A 17,951-nucleotide genomic window follows, 5' to 3' on the forward strand; every position below is an offset into this window, starting at 1 on the left:
TCAGGGCAGTTTTCCTTGATAATTTCTTGAAAGATGATGTCGAGGCTCTTTTTTTGATCATGGCTTTCAGATAGTCCAATAATTTTTAAATTCTCTCTCTTGGATCTATTTTCCAGGTCAGTTGTTTTTCCAATGAGATATTTCACATTGTCTTCTATTTTTTCATTCTTTTGGATTTGTTTTACAGTGTCTTGATTTCTCATAAAGTCACTATCTTCCAATTGCTCTATTCTAATTTTTAAGGAAGTATTTTCTTCAGTAATCTTTTGGACTTCCTTTTCCATTTGGCCAATTTTTCTTTTTAGGGCATTCTTCTCCTCATTGGCTTTTTGGACCTCTTTTGCCATTTGGGTTAGGCTATTTTTTAAGGTGTTATTTTCTTCAGTGTTTTTTTGGGTCTCCTTTAGCAAGCTGTTGACTTGTTTTTCATGATTTTCTTGCATCACTCTCATTTCTCTTCCCAGTTTTTCCTCTACTTCTCTTACTTGCTTCTCAAAATCCCTTTTGAGCTCTTCCAAGGCCTGGGACTGATTCATATTTTTCTTGGAGGCTTTGGATGTAGGAGCTTTGACTTTGTTGTCTTCTTCTGGTTGTATATTTTGATCTTCTTTTTCACCAAAGTAAGATAATATAGTCTGACTCTTTTTGCACTGCTTGCTCATGATCCAGCCAATTACTTGAGTTTTAAACTCTTTGTTAAGGTACAAGTCTGCTTCCAATGTGGAGAGTGTACTATTCCAAGCTTCAGGGGTTTGTACAGCTGTTTTAAGAGATACTTGTAGGGACCTGTAAATTTTCAGTTCTTGCAAGGTGGTATGATAAGGGGCGAGGTGTTTACTCCTTTCCTGGCCTGTGCTCTGGTCTATTACTGACCACAAGTACTACTTTCTGTCCTGGAACTGTGAGGAAGGTTTCCTCTCCACAGCCACTACAAGCTCCACCATGCCAGTGCTCATCCTCACCCCAGGACTGCCGCCCAGAACTGTGACCCAGATCCAAGCGCAGGCAAAGCAAGAGAATCCTGCATCAGCAGAGAGATCTCTGCAATTCCCCTCTGATCAGCCACTCAATTCCCTCTAAGTCTGTGAGCCAGAAGCTTAGGACACAGCCACTACTCAGGCACCTGTGCTCTGCACTCTACGCATTGGAACTGGCTCTGAGACCTAGCTCCTCTCTTACCACAGAAACAGACTTCTCCCACTGACCTTCTAAGTTGTCTTTCGCATTCATGGATTGAGGAGTCTGGAAACTGCCACATCTGCCCATGATTCAGTCCTCTGAAGCCTGCTCCAGGTTCACTGTGGCCTGCGCGCCCACGCCGAACTGAGCTCCTCTACCTGCCCAGTGCGATACACCTTTCTGGTCAACCATCCAGGTTGTCTTGGGCTAGAAATTTGCTTCACTCTGTCTTTTTGTGGGTTCTGCTGCTTTAGAATTTGTTTAGAGCCATTCTTTATAGGTATTTGGAGGGGTTTGGGGGAGAGCTCAAGTTAAGTCACTGCTTTCATTCAGCCATATTGGCTCTGCCCCCCCCATAGTAGGCCTTTAATAGATGCCTCCTGGCCTCCCTCGAAGCCCAAGGCCTTTGGATTCTCCCATCCTGGCTGCAGTAGCTTCCAGGCCTCATTAGAAAACAGGCAGCTTTGTTTGGCAACAGCATCTGGGCCAAACGCAGGGGAAGGCCATCTTCCAGGCCACCTGAGTGGGGGGGGGGCACCAGTGCCTGGTGGATGATCTGGGCACTGCCCAGAATGGAAAGGACCTTTTCCAGGCTAAGGCTGACCTTCCAGTGTTTGGATCTGCCATCAAGGGGATCTAGTGGGAGGAAAAGAAGATTTGCCGTATTCTTGCTTCAGAATCGCTAGCTCTCACATAGCTAGGTATGCAAAGTGCTTTGATAACATTAACTAGTATTTATACAACACCGACTATGTGCCAGGCACACTACTAAGCACTTTTTGAATAGTACTTAATTTTATCTGCACAACAACCCTGAGAAGCTGGTGCTATTATATTATCCCCATTGTATAGCTGAGGGAACAAAGTCAAACAGGATGAAGTGACTCGCCCAGGGTCACACAGCTAGTAAGAGTCTGAGGTCAGATTTGAATTCAGATCTGTCCCAACTCCAGGCCCATTTCTCTGTGCACTCTGGCACCCGTTAGCTGTCTTTCTTTATTTAAGATTCACAATGCTACAGGCTGACTTCAGAAAAACCTGGAAAGACTTGCATGGACTGATGCTGGGTGAAGTGAGTAGAACCAGGAGAAGGGTGTACACAGTAACAGCCACATTGTGCAATGACTAATATCGATAAACTTAACCCTTCCCAGCAATGCAAGGATCTAAGACATCTCCAAAGGTCTTATGATGGAAAAAGCCATCCACATCCAGAGAAAGAACCATGGAGTCTGAATACAGATCGAAGCAGACTAGTGGCTATTTTTTTTCTTCTGTTGAGTTTTGTTTTCTCTTTCTGGTGGTTCCTCCCATTGGTTCTAATTCTTACTTACAACATGACTAATGTGAAAATATGTTTAATAGGAACTTATATGTAGAGCCTATATCAGACTGCACACCGCGTTGGGGAAGGAGGTAGGGAGGAAGGGAGAGAAAAATTTTAAACTCAAAAGCGTATGGAAGTGATTGTTGATAAATCAAAATAAATTAATTTTAAGAAAAGATTCACAATGCTAGTGTAATCATCTCTATTGCTAATTTTGGATGTTCAGTCATTTTTCAGCCATGTTTGACTCTTCTTGACCCCATTTGGGGTTTTCTTGGCAGAGATACTAGAGCAGTTTTCTGTTTTCTTCTCCAGCTCCTTTTACAGATGAGGAAACTGAGGCCAATAGGGTGAAGAAACTTGCCGAGGGTCACACAGCTAGTAAGTGACCGAGGTTAGATTTGAACTCATGTCTTCCTGACTCCAGGCCTGGGGCTCTGTGCACCATGGCGCCCCCTAGAGGCCCACTGCTAATTTCAGTATTTTCTTTTGTTATCACATCATCTTCATTTCCTGATATTTTCCTTCTCCCTTCATGCAGAGAACAATCCCTTACAATAAAGAATAAAAAAGAGCAGGGTGGGGGGAAGCCTGCCAGCCAAACTAACCAATGCACCCACCAAGCCTGACAGTATACGCGGCAGACCGCACCTGTACCCCCACCCCACTCCACCCCCCCAAAAAGAAGGGAAGAGGCTGTGAGCCCGGATTTCCGCGTGCAGCCCAGGACTGGGCTTTACAGTTACATAGCACTCAATTCCAACTTTCTTGTCCTCCTTTCCAGTTATGTTACTGCAGCCAACGTGTTGGGTTTCCTCTCGTTTCTTCTTCCGTCTCTAGGCATTACTTCCTGTGTGTTACCATAATGCTATCACCACTTTAAGGGATCGCTGAAATCTGCTTTAAGTAGCCTAGGAATGAGGATCCCAGGGCTCTGGCCCCAGCAGTGCCCTGTGGAGTCCTGAGGTCAGACTTCAGATCCCTTTCCTGTCAGGTGAGTCAGGTGAGATCCCCTCTGTGGCGCCTTGCATCTCTGGCATCCTCTAGTTCAGGGGACACAGGGTCTGCATCTTCTTGGAGACCCGCCCAGGGCAGGGCGATCCAGGCTTTATCCAGAGCCCTGCATGGCTTGTGGTGGTAGGACGGTGCTTTCTTTGTGTTGGTCTAGAGATGACCATTCCCATATCTCCTGGGCCTCTGCTGGCCTGGGCATCATGGGATGATCCATGATCCCTTGGTCTGAGCCTTGTGCCACCCTCACCCCACTGGTGTCCCGTTGCTGGTGGACGGGGACATCACTCTCAGGTGTAGCTGGCGGCCGTCTCCAAGGTGACAGAATTGCTAGTTGTACCTTTGTATCTTCTAAAACATAAGCCAGGGAATGATCCCCTTTGGGAGGGTGAGTTTAAGGAGAGGATTGTGAGGAGGGAAGAAAGCAAGGTCCACAACAGTACTGACAGGAGGGAGAAGCTGCCCTCAGCCTCGCTGTCCAGTGGCAGAAGTAGCCCTCATGGCCTCCCTGAAACAGTGGCCCCAGGGCAGAAGAGGCGCTGCCCTATCTGTGTTCTGTTTACAATATTGGCCCCATCTGGGAAGGCTGGCTTCTCCCTGCCTGGCTTCTCAATGCCAAGGGCACCATGAGCAGATCTGTATTTAGAACCTCTGGCAAGGCTGGGACTGGAGATGGGGGTGGAGGGCAGGAGGGCAACCTCCAGCTAGGAGGAAGGAGGGAGTACTGGCTAGATATTTGGGGAGGAAGCTCCCTTTCCAAACCCCCCACCCACTCAAGCTTGTTCTTCCTTGTCTACCTTTTGTTGCAGTGTGGGTGCTGTTGGGGGGGGAGGGGGAGGGATAGATTTCAAAATGTAGACAATGTGCAAACAAGAGACAGCAATGACAATTTTAAAAAGAAGAGCATCTGCAAATACTAACAGTAGCAAACTCCCAGAGGCTGGAGACTTTTTTCATTTAGTATTTGTGTCTCCTGCACTTAGCACATAGTAAGAGTTTCATAGATACACGTTCATTGATTAAGTGATTGAAATAAGGCAAATGTCCTCAGGCCCAGCTCCCCTAGTTCCATTGTCAAAAGTACAATTCAATTCGACTTAGCAAGTATTTATTGAGTGCTCACTGTATGCTTGACCTGGGGATGTCAAGGCAAATTGAAAAACAGTCTCTGAATTCCAGTCACATTCTCCTAGAGGTAAGAAAATGACACAGATAAGTCATGGAGTTCTCTGAAAAGGGTGAGAGGGACAGTAAAAAGCCGGGAAGGGGTGTCAGGAAAAGCCTTTTCCCTGTAGGAGGTGCCTCCTGGGCGGAGTCTGGAAGGAAGGATTCCAAATGGCCAAGGTGAGGAGGCAGCGCTTTCCAATCAAGGGCCACAGCCGGAGCCAAGGCATGAAGGTCAGAGAAGGAATGCCCTGTTCGGGAGGAGGGAGCTGTCCAGATCTATAGAACGCTGAGTGCGTGAGAGGGAGTAGTAAGTGATCAGTGTACACGGTTGGCTGGAGGTGAACAGACAAGGGTGGTGGCGATGGTGTCCTTTTGAGAATCCAGGGCAAGGCTGCCTTGACTTGGGCCCTCTGGGTAAGCTTACTGCCTTTCCTTATTCCTCGCTCAGCCCTATGCTAGCCTCAGGGTTCCAGATTTCACCAGTTTAGAGAAGGGAAGGTCCTCAGTGCGGAAGAGCACAGTGGCGCAAATGAGGTGACGCCGCACGAAAAACCCCAGGAATTCAGGAGCGGGGTCGAGCTGCACCCTACTGTGTGCAGTGGGCTAGATTCAGGAGTTGGAGGTGGGCGGAGGGGATTTGAAACCTGGGAAGACTTGCATGAACAGACGCAGCATGGAGCGAGCCTGTATATAATAACCACATCCTAAGGCAAGCGCGTTGTAAACGCTTACAAACTGCGATCAGCGCGGGCGGCCAGCTTCAGCTCCGGGAGGCTGCCGATGAATCACGCTTTCCACGGCCAAGAGATGACAAGTGACAGACTAGCGGGGGCCGAATGAGGCACGCCCAATGTGTAGGCTTGTTTGGCTTGGCTAACTTCTTTGTTAGCTGAGTGTCTTCTTTGGGTGAGGGATAGAGGAGCTGGTTATAGAGAAAAGATGGAAAAGGAATGAAGAAACATCAATGAAACATTGTAAACACACACAGAAGAGAAAGGGAAACTGAGCGAGGGACATGGGCCGCCGGGGCATTTCTGCCTTTATCATGTTAAAGTTATCATAGAGATAGGCGAGAGGAACTTCTGGAGGGGAAACTCCCTCGACCACTAAACATCGGCACCTTCACTGCAGCTTAGAGAGCAGCCTGGGCACCTGACCATCCAGCCAGGAGGCAGTGAGGCAGGGCTTGAACCTGGGTTTCTTGCCTCTAAGGCCAGCTCTATCCACTGAGCCACACTGCTGCTTATCCTTCATAAATACTTTGAAAAAACACAAGTGAGATCATGGAAGTTATCTTTCCCAGACAAACCTCTTTGTCTGGTGGTTCTTTTCATACGGAAATGTCCATGATTGTTTAATTCTTAATTTTAAAAAATAGAATTTAAATTTTTAAAAAAGTACACAATCTCTTCCCTGCCATAGAAGAGCAAAAGGCCTGAGGGATGACTGGACAATTCCCAGCAACATCTACAGAAATATGAAATAATACGACAGAAAGCCTGGCATCAGTTTTCAGACAAAGAGATCGGAGCTATCTCTAGTCATACGAAAAAAAATGCTCTAAATAACTATTGATTAGAGAAAGGCAAATTAAAACAACTGAGGTACCACCTCACATCCATCAGATTAACTAATTATAGAAAAGGAAAATGATAAATGTTGGAGAAGATGTGGGAAATTTGGAACACTAATGCTTTGTTGGTGGAGTTGTGAACTGAACCAATCATTCTGGAGAGCAATTTGGAACTATGCCCATAGGGCTATAAAATTGTGTATAGCCTTTGGTCCAGCAATACTACTGCTAGTTTTGTACCCCAGAGATTTAAAAAAAAAACTGGTGGGGAGCTGGGGAACACTTATTTGTATAAAAGCATTCATAGCAGTTCTTTTCATGGTAGCTAAGAACTGAAAATTGAGGGGATGCCCCTTAGTTGGGAAGTGACTGAACAAGTTGTGGTATATGATTGTGAAGGGATATTATTGTGATATAAGAAATGACAAGCAGGATGATTCCAGATAAACCTGGGAAGACTTTCATGAACAGATACAAAGGAAAGTGTGCAGAACCAGGAGAACATTGTACACTGTAACAGCAGTACCATTTAATGATCTACTGTGAATGACTTAGCTCTTCTCTGCAATACAGTGATCTAAGACAATCCCAAAGGACTCCTGATGATGAAAAATGCTGTCCACCTCCATAGAAAGAACTGATGGAATCTGAATGTAGACTGAAGCACACTGTTTTCACTCTTTCTTTTTCTTTCTCTTTCTTTCCTTCCTTCCTGCTTTCTTTTCTTCCTTCCCTTCCTTCCTTCCTTCCTTCCTTCCTTCCTTCCTTCCTTCCTTCCTTCCTTCCTTCCTTCCTTCCTTCCTCTCTCTCTCTCTCTCTCTCTCTCTCTCTCTCTCTCTCTCTCTCTCTCTCTCTCTCTCTCTCTCCCTCCGAATCTTCTTGTACAAAATGACTAATATGGAAAAGGGTTACATGTCTGCAAACATATAACCTATATCAAATTGTTTACTGTCTTGGGGAGGGGAAAGGGAAGGGGAGGTAGAGTTTGGTACTCAAGCTTTTAAAAAGTGAATGTCAAAAATTGTTTTTACATGTAAATAGGGGAAATACAATATTATTTGTAAAAGAAGTGTGGCCTCAGTGCAGGCTAACAGGCCTGCTCACTCTTCTGCTTCCCTCCCAGGCCTGGATTACTCCTGCTCCTTACCCCCAGAACTCAGTATCCCTGGCTTCCTTGGAGATCCCACTCAGGTACTGCCTCCCCCAAGGGGCCTTTCCTGATCTTTCTTCCGGCCCACCACCTACCCTAATTATAGCCCTATCTCCCTCTTGAAGTCACTTTGTTTACACCTCCTATCAGTCAGTTATCCCCTGGGATAGGGTAAATTCTGAACGGATGGGAACTGTCTCCTCTACATATTCACTTATTTATGTTTGTTTGTATCTATGTATTCCCAGTGTTTGGCATGATTCCCAAGCCAGAGTAAGCATGTAATTGAATTGAAACTGAGTTGCATTTACAATGCTATTTCTTTAACAGAGAAGCTGAGAAGGGGTGGGTTTACAAGTGAGTCCAAGACATATCCCATTTCCACCCATCCCATTGAAGGATTGAGCATTGGGGCACACATGCAAAGGGATTATGAGCCCCTCCTGATTGAGGGCTTTCACAGTGTCAAAAGTCTTCATCAAACCCCTGTCTTGATGGCTCTTGAGGGGCCAATGATGGACTGCAGTGAGGTGTACTCTCCCCAGGAAGGTATACTCTGGGTGACTGGGGGAGGGGGAGAGCTAGACCCACAACGGGCTCAGGAACAGCTTGGTTACCTGTGCTGAGCCTTGAGGGAAGCCAGTGAAGCTCAGGAGCAGAGGTGTTCTCATACATCTGTGGACAGGAAGGTGGAAACCCCAGCACTACATGGATACCAAAATACCAGAAGCTGACATTAGAAAAAGGATTGAATGAGATATGTTCTTGAGGCTGTATGTTTTTGTAACAAGCTGTTAGCATCTCCAGTTTTCCGACCCTCAAATGCTGAAAGAATCCCATAATTATCAGTCAATCACTTAATCAATTAATCATTCAACAAGTGTTTATTAAGGGAGCCTTCCTGCCCCTCAGCACCCACCAAGTCATACCCTGCCTGTGGCTGAACTCCACTCTCTTCTCTCATCCTAATTTGGACTCTGGATTTTAATTCACAAGTAGAACAACAAGGGGGCGTAGACCCCCTTTCTCAAGAGATAACAAAAACTGGGCTGATGAGTCACCTGCAGAATGGTGCCCTGGGGGTTTTAGCCAGGCAGCCCAATATCAGTTCCTAAGAGTCTTTATGACATGAAAAGACCTGAGTGATGATGACACGGAGCCCAAAGGAAATGAATTTCACCTCCTCCCAATCAATCCCTGTCCTGGGTTTCCATGGAGCAGATCGAATTATCTTCTTTAATAGCCTTAATCGGTGGGCTTGCAGATCATATCTTTCAGCATGCACTTCTGGAGGCTTCTTGCTCTCTTCTTCTCTCCACCCTGGCCCTTATTGGGATGAGATTGAAGACAGTTTGATAGTTAGACTTTGACTTGTGGTCTCTGTTTGCTGGGCTACCTGCGAGCCATTGTTGGCAGGCCAGGAAGCTGGCCTTTGTCTTGTGGGATTGACACAGCTGCACACTGGGTAAATAGACTCCGAGGCTGGGCTTTTGTTGGGGGGATTCTTTCAGATTAAAGCAGAGGAGAATTAGGTTGAAAAGGCTAAGCCAGGCCAGTCTTAGGAGAATGGAACTGAGAATGAGTTGTTGAATTCTCTTCCACAGAGTGAGCCGACTTTTCCTGAGCATTGATTCCCAGTAACCCCTGGGGGTGATGTTTTTAGAGGGGCCTCAAAGGCTGCTGCAGGGAGGCTTCCTGGGCTTCAGTCTGTTCCCCTAATGGCCTGTTGGTGCTAGTACTCTGTCAGAAGGCCACGCCACTGCAAAAGCACTTCGCTTACCTCATGTTCCAGCAAGCCTCAGACCCACTGGCCTGAAAAAAAGACTGTGAGACAACAGGACATGCTCTTCCAAATGAATTTTCTGCCCAATCCAGAAGCCAGAACGAACTATGTCGCCTTAGTGATACCTAACCATATGTCCTTCTGCAGATGGAGTGCATCCATGGTCTAAACCATGAGCTTTGGGTACTTTCTATTCTTTCAGCTGGGGTGTGTGTGTGTGTGTGTGTGTGTGTGTGTGTGTAAGAGAGAGAGAGAGACAGACAGACAGAAAGACAGAGACAGTGTGTGTGTGTGTGTGTGTGTGTGCGAGAGAGAAAGAGAGAGAGAGAGAGAGAGAGAGAGAGAGAGAGAGAGAGAGAGAGAGAAACAGAGACAGAGAGAGAGAGACAGAGAGACAAAGACAGAGACAGAGAGAAAGAGAGACAGAGAGACAAAGACAGAGACAGAGGGACAGAGAGACAGAGAGAGAGAGAATCTTGGCTCTTTCCTATCTCTTGGGCTTCAGTTTCTTCCTCTGTAAATGAAGGGGGAGGGTAGGACTGCATGATCTCTCAGGTCCCTTCCAGAAAATTACTAAGTGAACCTCCAGCTTTCCCTCATTATTTCTGTTCCTCCCCTCTCTCCTTCCTCCCTGGTGTCTGGCTGTATGTCACTATGCCGGTGTGCACACACACACACTCACATGGAGTCATGCTCTTTTTAAGTGTTTGGAGACACATGAATATAGATCTGTTCATGGTGCCCTTGGCATTGAGAAGCCAGTCAGGGAGAAGCCAGCCTTCCCAGATGGGGCCAATATTGTAAACAGAACACAGATGGGGCAGCCTTGTGCCCACTCAGAGGACATCATTGGTTCTTGACCAACATTGTGTGAGTTGGCCATAGTGGCACAGCCAGCAAGGAGAAGAGGGAGGGTTTGAAGACAAGTCATGCCAAGGTACTCCAGCCATTTTGCCATGCTCTCCACTTAACAAATCAATAATTTTAATTTTTCCTTCCAACAAATTAGATGTTTCATTTGTTCCAATGTGTAAACACAGGGGAGTTATGAACAAACAGGGTCTGTTTCTTTGAAAGTGGACTAATTGAGATCATCTTATTTATTTCTAGGTTAAGTGATCTGATTCAACGGCAGCCTAATCCCCATATGGCTTTCAAATGGACTTCATGTATAGTGTATATTTTTAGATAATAAATCACACATATAAATTTTATTAACCATTTATGGAACCCCTTAAAATACTTTTTAGAAATTCTTTCCAAGCCTAGCACCTGTTTAAGACCATATGACATCATGTCTCTTGGTATATTGTTCTATTATGAATAGTGGGAAAGGTTTTCCACCTTGTCATTAAGCTTTGGCTGCAAAGTTTGTCATCATGGAAGGGAAGTACCTGGAAAATGTGAATTCAATCAAAAGCGTGCAGCAGAAACATGAAAAATAAATAGCAGCCTTCTCTGCTTTCGTCTGAGAGCCCTTCATGAGGGTTGGAGTAGGGCAGAAGGCTCCAGGGCACCCCCGTGAATTTAGAGACAGAGCCCCACAGGAACAGGGGGAGTCCAATTATAATGGGACAGGGACTCTTCTGCTACTTTGCTTAGACAAGCAGCAGCAGCAAAGGTCTTGAAGCTTCACCTGCCTCCATTCTGATCCCTCTAGTTTTATAACTTTTGGAGTCACAGGCTGGGTTGGGGGAGACCCCTGACAGGAAGCCCTCCATGTATTTCCCCAGGTATATTATATTCATCCTTCATCCCCTCTGTCTGACTTCCTCCTATCATCTTCAGGCATGGCCGAGGCAAAAATTTCTCCTCATATGGCTTTGAGGGGGTCATTGTCCTCTGAAGAGGAGGACCCAAAGCACCAGGCTGGCCACTGCCCTGGTCCTCATTAATAGTACATCACTGCTGTTAATAGTACATCAGCTGCACAATATGCATTTTGGGCATCACAAATGAACCTTTGCCCCTTACCTAGGGCTCATGCCCAGCATGCTCATGCTCATTCTCAGCAGCAGTTCAGTGGCAGCTGGGCATCTTCTTATGCAAACAGCTATCACGTGCTGTCCCACGCTCCTAATGGTCAAGGTCTGACTGTCAAAGGAGATTGCCCTTTAGAAAAAACCACCTGTGGCCTGAGGAGGATTTATTGATTTGGGGAGTTTGAGGGGATCCCTATCCCCTTATAGACTTTTCCCATTTAGCTCTGCAGGGGACACCATGGAGCCAACTGTCCCGTCCACCATTGTAAGCTGGTGATGTGGCCCTGGAGACTTGTGTGGCCCTACCTTCATTCAGTCTCCGTCATCACTGGGTCTCCCACCATCATCCAGGGCTTTAACTGGAATCACAGACCAAAGCTAGCAGTATCCACAGGTCCATGGGGTTTTTTGGAAAATTTTGATAACTACATTTCTCTATAATTAGTTTCCTCTGTAATTCTATATATTTTGTTTTATGTATTTAAACACATGATTCTGAGAAGGGCTCAATTCACAGGATTCCCCAGACTGACTGCCACCCCTGCACTAATTGCTGTTCATACGCACACACCAGACACAGAAAGACAAGGGAGATGTCCTGGCATTTGGGGGATCCATCCATGAGTTGGGGTCTTTCCCCTTCATGGAGAGCAGCTCAAGTCCTGCTGAGGCTCCCTCACCACATCTGAGAAATAATGGGGTGGAGGGGGCCTGTATTACGGTATCATTTATCTCTTGTCTTCTCTTCTTTTGTGTCCTGCACTCCTTGGACAATCAATCTGGTGAATTTAGGGACTCATTCTCTGAATAATGTTCTGCTTAAGAATGCATGAGATATAATACACTCAAACACAAAGAAAACTGATGATATTAAAAAACACTTATCACAATATTTTTGGAAGAATTCATGGACTCTAGGTGAAGACCCTCCTGTGGCAGAGCTAGAAGCATTCTCAAGGATTCTCTAGTTTAACCCTTCATGTTACAGGGAGAGGAATTGAGGCCTAGAGATGTGGTGACTTGCACAAATCCACATAGCAGGTAGTTGGCAGATTTGAACCCAGGTCTGTTGATACTGGAGTCAGGCTGTTTTCTGCCCTAGATATTCCAAAGGTCCTTTCTAGCTCTTAATCTATCTCCACATGCTCTCAGTGACTTTCTGCAGGTCTTGGAGTGGGTCAGGGCTTGGGAACAGAGCTCTGCCCAAAGCTATGGCTTGTCACCACCTCTCCTGAGCCTTGGGCCAAGGTACTTTTCTGTGGCACAATAACAATGATAGCTGCACTTTAAAGCAACACTTAAGTTCTGCTGCACTTTAAGATTTGAAAAGTACTATATCTGCATCATTTCACTGGAGTCTCACCTCAGTCCTGTGAGGGAAGCCTTGTTATTACCCCCATTTTACCAACTGAGAGAGATAGTGATGACCCAGACACCCACGGCTAGTAAGGGTCTGAGATGGAAAGCTTCCCCCAATCCAGGCTAAGCTATGAAACACTGTCTCCTCAACCTAGGTAAACTGAGTCCCAACCTCAGCATCTCAAAGGCTCCTGAGCCTCCACTGTCTCGTTGACGGAGGGGTGGCACTCCTGACTGTCCACCAGCTCAGAGCAGGTCTTTGGTCCAGGAGTTGTTGGGCTGAGGTCTCTGCTTCATGTTCTTGAGAGATGAGGGCATGTCTTGTCCCGTGTGCCTCTAGCTCCCCCCAGAGCGGTCAGCTCCTCTTGCCTTGCAAGTCTGTGCTTTGCCTTCGAGTTCTGCGAGGTGGTGGTGGTTGGAGGCAAACAAGACTGTTTTAGGCTTTAGCCTTCACATTTATCCTCACAAATAAATAAACAGCATCAACTCCCTACCCCCACCCCTGCCTCCAGCTTTGGCCCCAGCTGTGGTCCCTGCTGGGGACATTGTTTTTCCAGGCTTGAGGACTGACATCAGGGTGATTACCACATAGGCAAGTGCACCTGCCTCAGTCTAATTAGAAAGCCCACAGACCTCCCCTGCCTGGCTGGCCAGGAGGCCCCACTTACAGATTAGGACCCCGCAGAGGTCCCTCCTCTCAGATTCCAGGATTAATACCAGCAGGGCCCATGTGGAGGCATTGCCATCTCTTGTCAGGGAGCAGGAGGATTTGGAGATGGCCTTTCTGGACAGATTTTCTCCTGAGTACTTGAAGGGCACAGTATGTCTGAAATCAGTGCTGAGAAGCCACTGGCAGCCATGTGTGGAGGCAACGGCACGTTTTCAGGAGTCCTGGTCATAAACACATCAGTGAGTCACAGATGCTTCCAAAGAACATTGCTTGGTGGAGATGGTAGCAGGCAGGCTCCTGGGCTCACGGTCTGAGTTAAGGGCCAGGGTTGGGGTGGGGAGGAGAACTGCCACCACGCTGAGGCTGCCTTCAGGGCAGAAAAGGTGTTGTATTAGGAGAGGAGGTCTGGGTCCTCTCCCCTATTGCCCCAGACTAGCAATTGGTGTGACTTTGAGAAAGTCAGAGCCAGGCTCTCGGCCTCGGTTTCCTCAATTTATAAAACTCCAATTCAGGAAAGTTTATCAGGTATCCTCTGAGTGCATAATGCTGCCTGGTAGAATGAGGAATGCCCCAGACAAAGTCCATCTGGAGTTCAAGAAAGCCTCTGACAATCTTTCTGGCCTGACATCTGGTGATTCAGACTGAGGAGGTGGACTGGGTGACAATGCGGTCAGGAGTCCTGTAGCTGGAGGAAGGACTGGCTCCCAGCGGTGGTTATCAATGGTCAGAGGTCTTGAGTAGAGTGTGCAGGGCTCTGTTTTTGTCCCTGCTCTGCTCCAGATTTTCATCAGGGAAGTGGATACCGGAATATATGGCAGGCTTATCAATGTTTCAAATGATCAAAAGCCACAGAGAGAGGATAGCATATGGCAAGAAAGAATCAGCACCCCCAATACTTCCACACCCAGGAAAGGTGGGCTGAATTCCATGACCTGGAGTTCATTGCCTCCCTCTCCACATTTCCATTGGGAGCATCACCATTGTACCATTCATTCATTCATTGAACCAAACCTTGGCGCCCTCCCTTACTGCCCCATTCAATCTTGATCCTCCTCCCCTCACACCTTCCTTATGTCCCCTCCTTTCCACCAACCTGGCCATTGTTTGGTGGAGGCCTTCAGTAACCTTACCTACAGTAGGAGGATAGCTTCCTCACAGGTCTCCAGGCCCCAGCCTCAATCCCTTTTATATATTCTTGCAACTGCCTTGAAGAGGTCACATCCTGGAAGACAATTATCTGGTGCCTCCTAAGTCTTTGGTTCTCCAGGATAAACACTGTCGGGTCCTCTAGCTGATCCTGATAAAGCACAATTTCAAGGCCCTTTAACATCTCTGTCACCCTCCTCTGGGTGACCTCTGACTTAGCAATATCCTTCCTAAATGGGGTGTCCAGAACTGCATATGATGTTTCAGAGTTCCTTTGGACAAGACAGAATACAGAGATGGTGTCATTTCCCAAATCCTGGCCACTCTGTTTCTCCTAATATCACCTACGATTGTGTTCACTGGGGGTGGTAGGCACTGCCATATCACACTAAAGAGTGGGTGATGGTCCTTATTCCACTAACTGCCTGTGTCCCACAAGGCTGTGGCCATGCTATGATCCCATCAGTTCCTGTTGTTCAATTAGAAACTCTAAAAAGTGATCCATAAATCATCTGTGACCTAGTCCTAATCTCACTCCTAGAACCCAGACCCACGTCACCAGCTACCTGCTGGACATCACCATCTCAATTTCCTATCAGCATCTCAAACTCAATCCATTAAAAGAAAAACTCACTCTTCTGATTACTCTGTCTCCAAATTCCACCTGCCTTTTCTCTGTCGAAGGCATCACTACCCTTTCACTGCCCTGGAGATGCAGGTCTGGAGCATGAGTGAGGTGCTAGGGTTGCAGATACAATTTTGGGAGGGATCACCATGAACTTGATGGTGAATTGGTTGGAGTGAAAGACAAGGAAGAAAGGCTGGAGAGAAAAAGCTAAGAAGAGAAATTTGGGACCCCCCAGGTTTAAGGGGTCAAAAAGAGGGGAGGGGAAGAAGCCCCAAATGGAGCAGTTACCAGTGTGGGAGGAGACTCAGAGAAGTGTCTCTGAAGATGAGGGATGGTGATTAGACTGAAGAAAGACAAGTGAACAGCAAGTATTTATGAAATATTTTCTAGGCTCTAGGCACTAAAATATGAGCAGAAAGATGGCCCTTGGCCTCAAGGAGCTCACATTCTAATGGAGGAAGGAGTTGAAGAGCATGTGAAGGGGTGAAAGTACCTGGCACAGACGGGGTGATGGGATGAAAGGCAGCCAGCTTTGTCCCTTCCTGGCAGTACTGATGGGAGAAGGGGAACACCGAGCACAAGAAGAAAACACAGACTTCAGTTTTCAGGCCGCCACCCTAACCAGTCCCTGCCTAGAGAGAGCCCGAAGCTATGAAGGCATGTGTTCAAATAATCTGATCAGCTAAGTGCCTTTTGACAGCATCTGGGGACTGAGAAGATGCCTTCCTGTCTTAGTAGGCTTGACAGTTGTGAATTCATGCACACACGTGCACACAATGTGTACACGTGCACAGACATTCACTTACATGAGTGTCCACCATGTGGACACATACGCACGTACACACACACGCACGTACACACACATGCATAGGCACACGTACATCCGGGATGGGTCGTTGTAGAGGGCAGCTTTACTACTTCTACCTTAAGAGGCACCTGATTCCCACCAAAGTCATGTTTCCAGGATGCATTCAGAGAGGTTGTGAGTAAAATGCACTTTTGCAAGGTGGGATGGAGGCTGAGGTCACAAAGAATGGCTTCAGATAAAGGCCTAAGAAAGCATGTTCCATCATCTCTAATTGGGTCTGGAAGGACGAGCAATTCCCTCCAAGACAGCTGGGGCTTTGGAGAGTCCAAAACCAATTAACTCAAATGATATAATTTTCCCCCCTAAAGCTTGACTTACTTGTTTTGAAAAGAGAAGGATTAGCTGGAGAGCTAAGGGCCCATTCTTTGGCCTCTTTGCACAATATGGGGACCTAAGTCCTGGACCAGCCAGAAGTGCTCAGGACTGGGAGGGGGAAAGGAAGCTGGAGGCCAGTGTCTAATGGCTCTGGCTCCTTCTCTTCTCTGGGATTCAGCCTTGAAAGATCACCGGATTACTGGGACTAGAAAAGAAAGCCCGCGACCCCTGAATGAATCTGTTCTCCAGCTCTGAATGCATGAAGGACCTAAGGCAGACAGCCAGCTAACTCAAGCTGTGTTCAAAGGAGACCAAAGAAGGGTGAAGAGCCCAGAAAGAAGCCAGAGTGATGTTCAAACAACCTTCAGGGAACAGCGTAGCCAGGCACCAAAATTCTCAGTCTCTCTCCAAACCACTTCATGAAGTTGAGACCCAGTGCATCATTCGTCATAGTTCCAATGGGCGGTTTGCAAGCAAAAATAATAACACCATCCAAAGGTATGAGATAATAATTACCCTCTGCATTCAGCCTCAAGCACAGGCAGAAATTTGACTAGTCAACACCAAATTACTAGCCAACTCAATAACTCGCATGCAAATTGATAAGCCAACAAGCATTTATTAAATGCTTATTCACCAGGCGAGGTTTGAGGAGCTGGAAATACAAACACAGAAAACACAAAGTGTCCACCCTCAAGGGGCTTCACTGGATCAGGAGGGACAACATCCACTCAGGCCTCACTCAACTCAAATGGCAATGTTCCCAAGGATCTCTTAGTTGTCAAATATTGTGGTCTATTTGTGTCCTCATACTTTTCCATCTCTCTGCTGCATTTGACCCTGTGGGTGACCCTCTCCTTCAGATATGCCCTCTTCTCCCTCATTTCCTAACTCTGCTCTCTCCTGGCTCTCCTCTTACGTGCCTGGTCATTCCTACTCCCTCTCTTTTACTGGCTCATCATCCATGTCCTGCCACTAATGGCAGATGTGGCGTTCTCCGAGGCTCTTTTCCAGGCCTCTTCCTTTTCCCTTTCTAAGCTCTCTCTGTCACCCCATCAGCTCCCATGAGTTTGAGTCATCAATCCTATGCCAATGATTCCCAGCTCTAATACGTCAAGGACCAGTCACTTCTGTGACCTTTAATCCTTTACCACCGATTGCATCTTGGTCATTTCCCTAGAGATATCTTAAATTCAACATTTCAAAACCGGAACTCCTTTGTTACTCCCAAACCCAACCCTCTTCCCAAATTCCCTATCATTTTTGAGGGCACCATCATCCTTCTATTACTTTCTAGGTAATAACCTCGGCATTATTCTAGACTCCTTTCTTTCCCTCACCCCACACAGCCAATCAGTTCTCCAGTATGGCCATCTTCTTCTCCACACCATCTCTTGCATCTGACTCCTCCTTTCTATGGCTCCAGCCATCAACCTTTGCCTGATTGATTAAAACAGATTCTTCTTTGGTCTCTGCACTGACTCTCTCCAACCAGGCAATCCCACACTCTGTTGCTGAAGTCATTGCCTGCTGTCTGACAACTCAATACAATCCAGTGACTCCCTCTTCCCTCCAGGATAAACTAGAAACTCCTTGATTTAGCTTTTCAAGATCTTCCCAACCTGGCTCCAGCCTATTTCCAACCTTAATGGAAATTCCTCCATCTCTTGCATTCTGGCACCCAGTGAAAAAGACTTTCTCCCTGTGCCTTGCATACAACATTCATCTCCTGACTGGCAGGCTTCCACCTGGCCATGCCCCAGGCCACCAATGCCCTCCCTTTTCCCTTTGCT

General features: G+C 46.8%; 1 long non-coding RNA gene across 1 annotated transcript; it reads left to right on the forward strand.

Annotated features, from left to right (window-relative positions):
* The first annotated feature begins 4,901 nt into the window (after positions 1 to 4,901).
* LOC110193172 (uncharacterized) lies at positions 4,902 to 10,651 on the forward strand. Its single transcript, XR_002320393.2, has 3 exons — positions 4,902 to 5,098; positions 7,381 to 7,448; positions 10,301 to 10,651. It is a non-coding gene; the product is annotated as an uncharacterized LOC110193172 (long non-coding RNA).
* Positions 10,652 to 17,951: the final 7,300 nt, after the last annotated feature.

The sequence above is a fragment of the Phascolarctos cinereus genome, unplaced genomic scaffold (assembly GCF_003287225.1).
Source record: "Phascolarctos cinereus isolate Bilbo 61053 unplaced genomic scaffold, phaCin_HiC Scaffold_7;HRSCAF=346, whole genome shotgun sequence".
Classification (NCBI taxonomy): Eukaryota; Metazoa; Chordata; class Mammalia; order Diprotodontia; family Phascolarctidae; genus Phascolarctos; species Phascolarctos cinereus.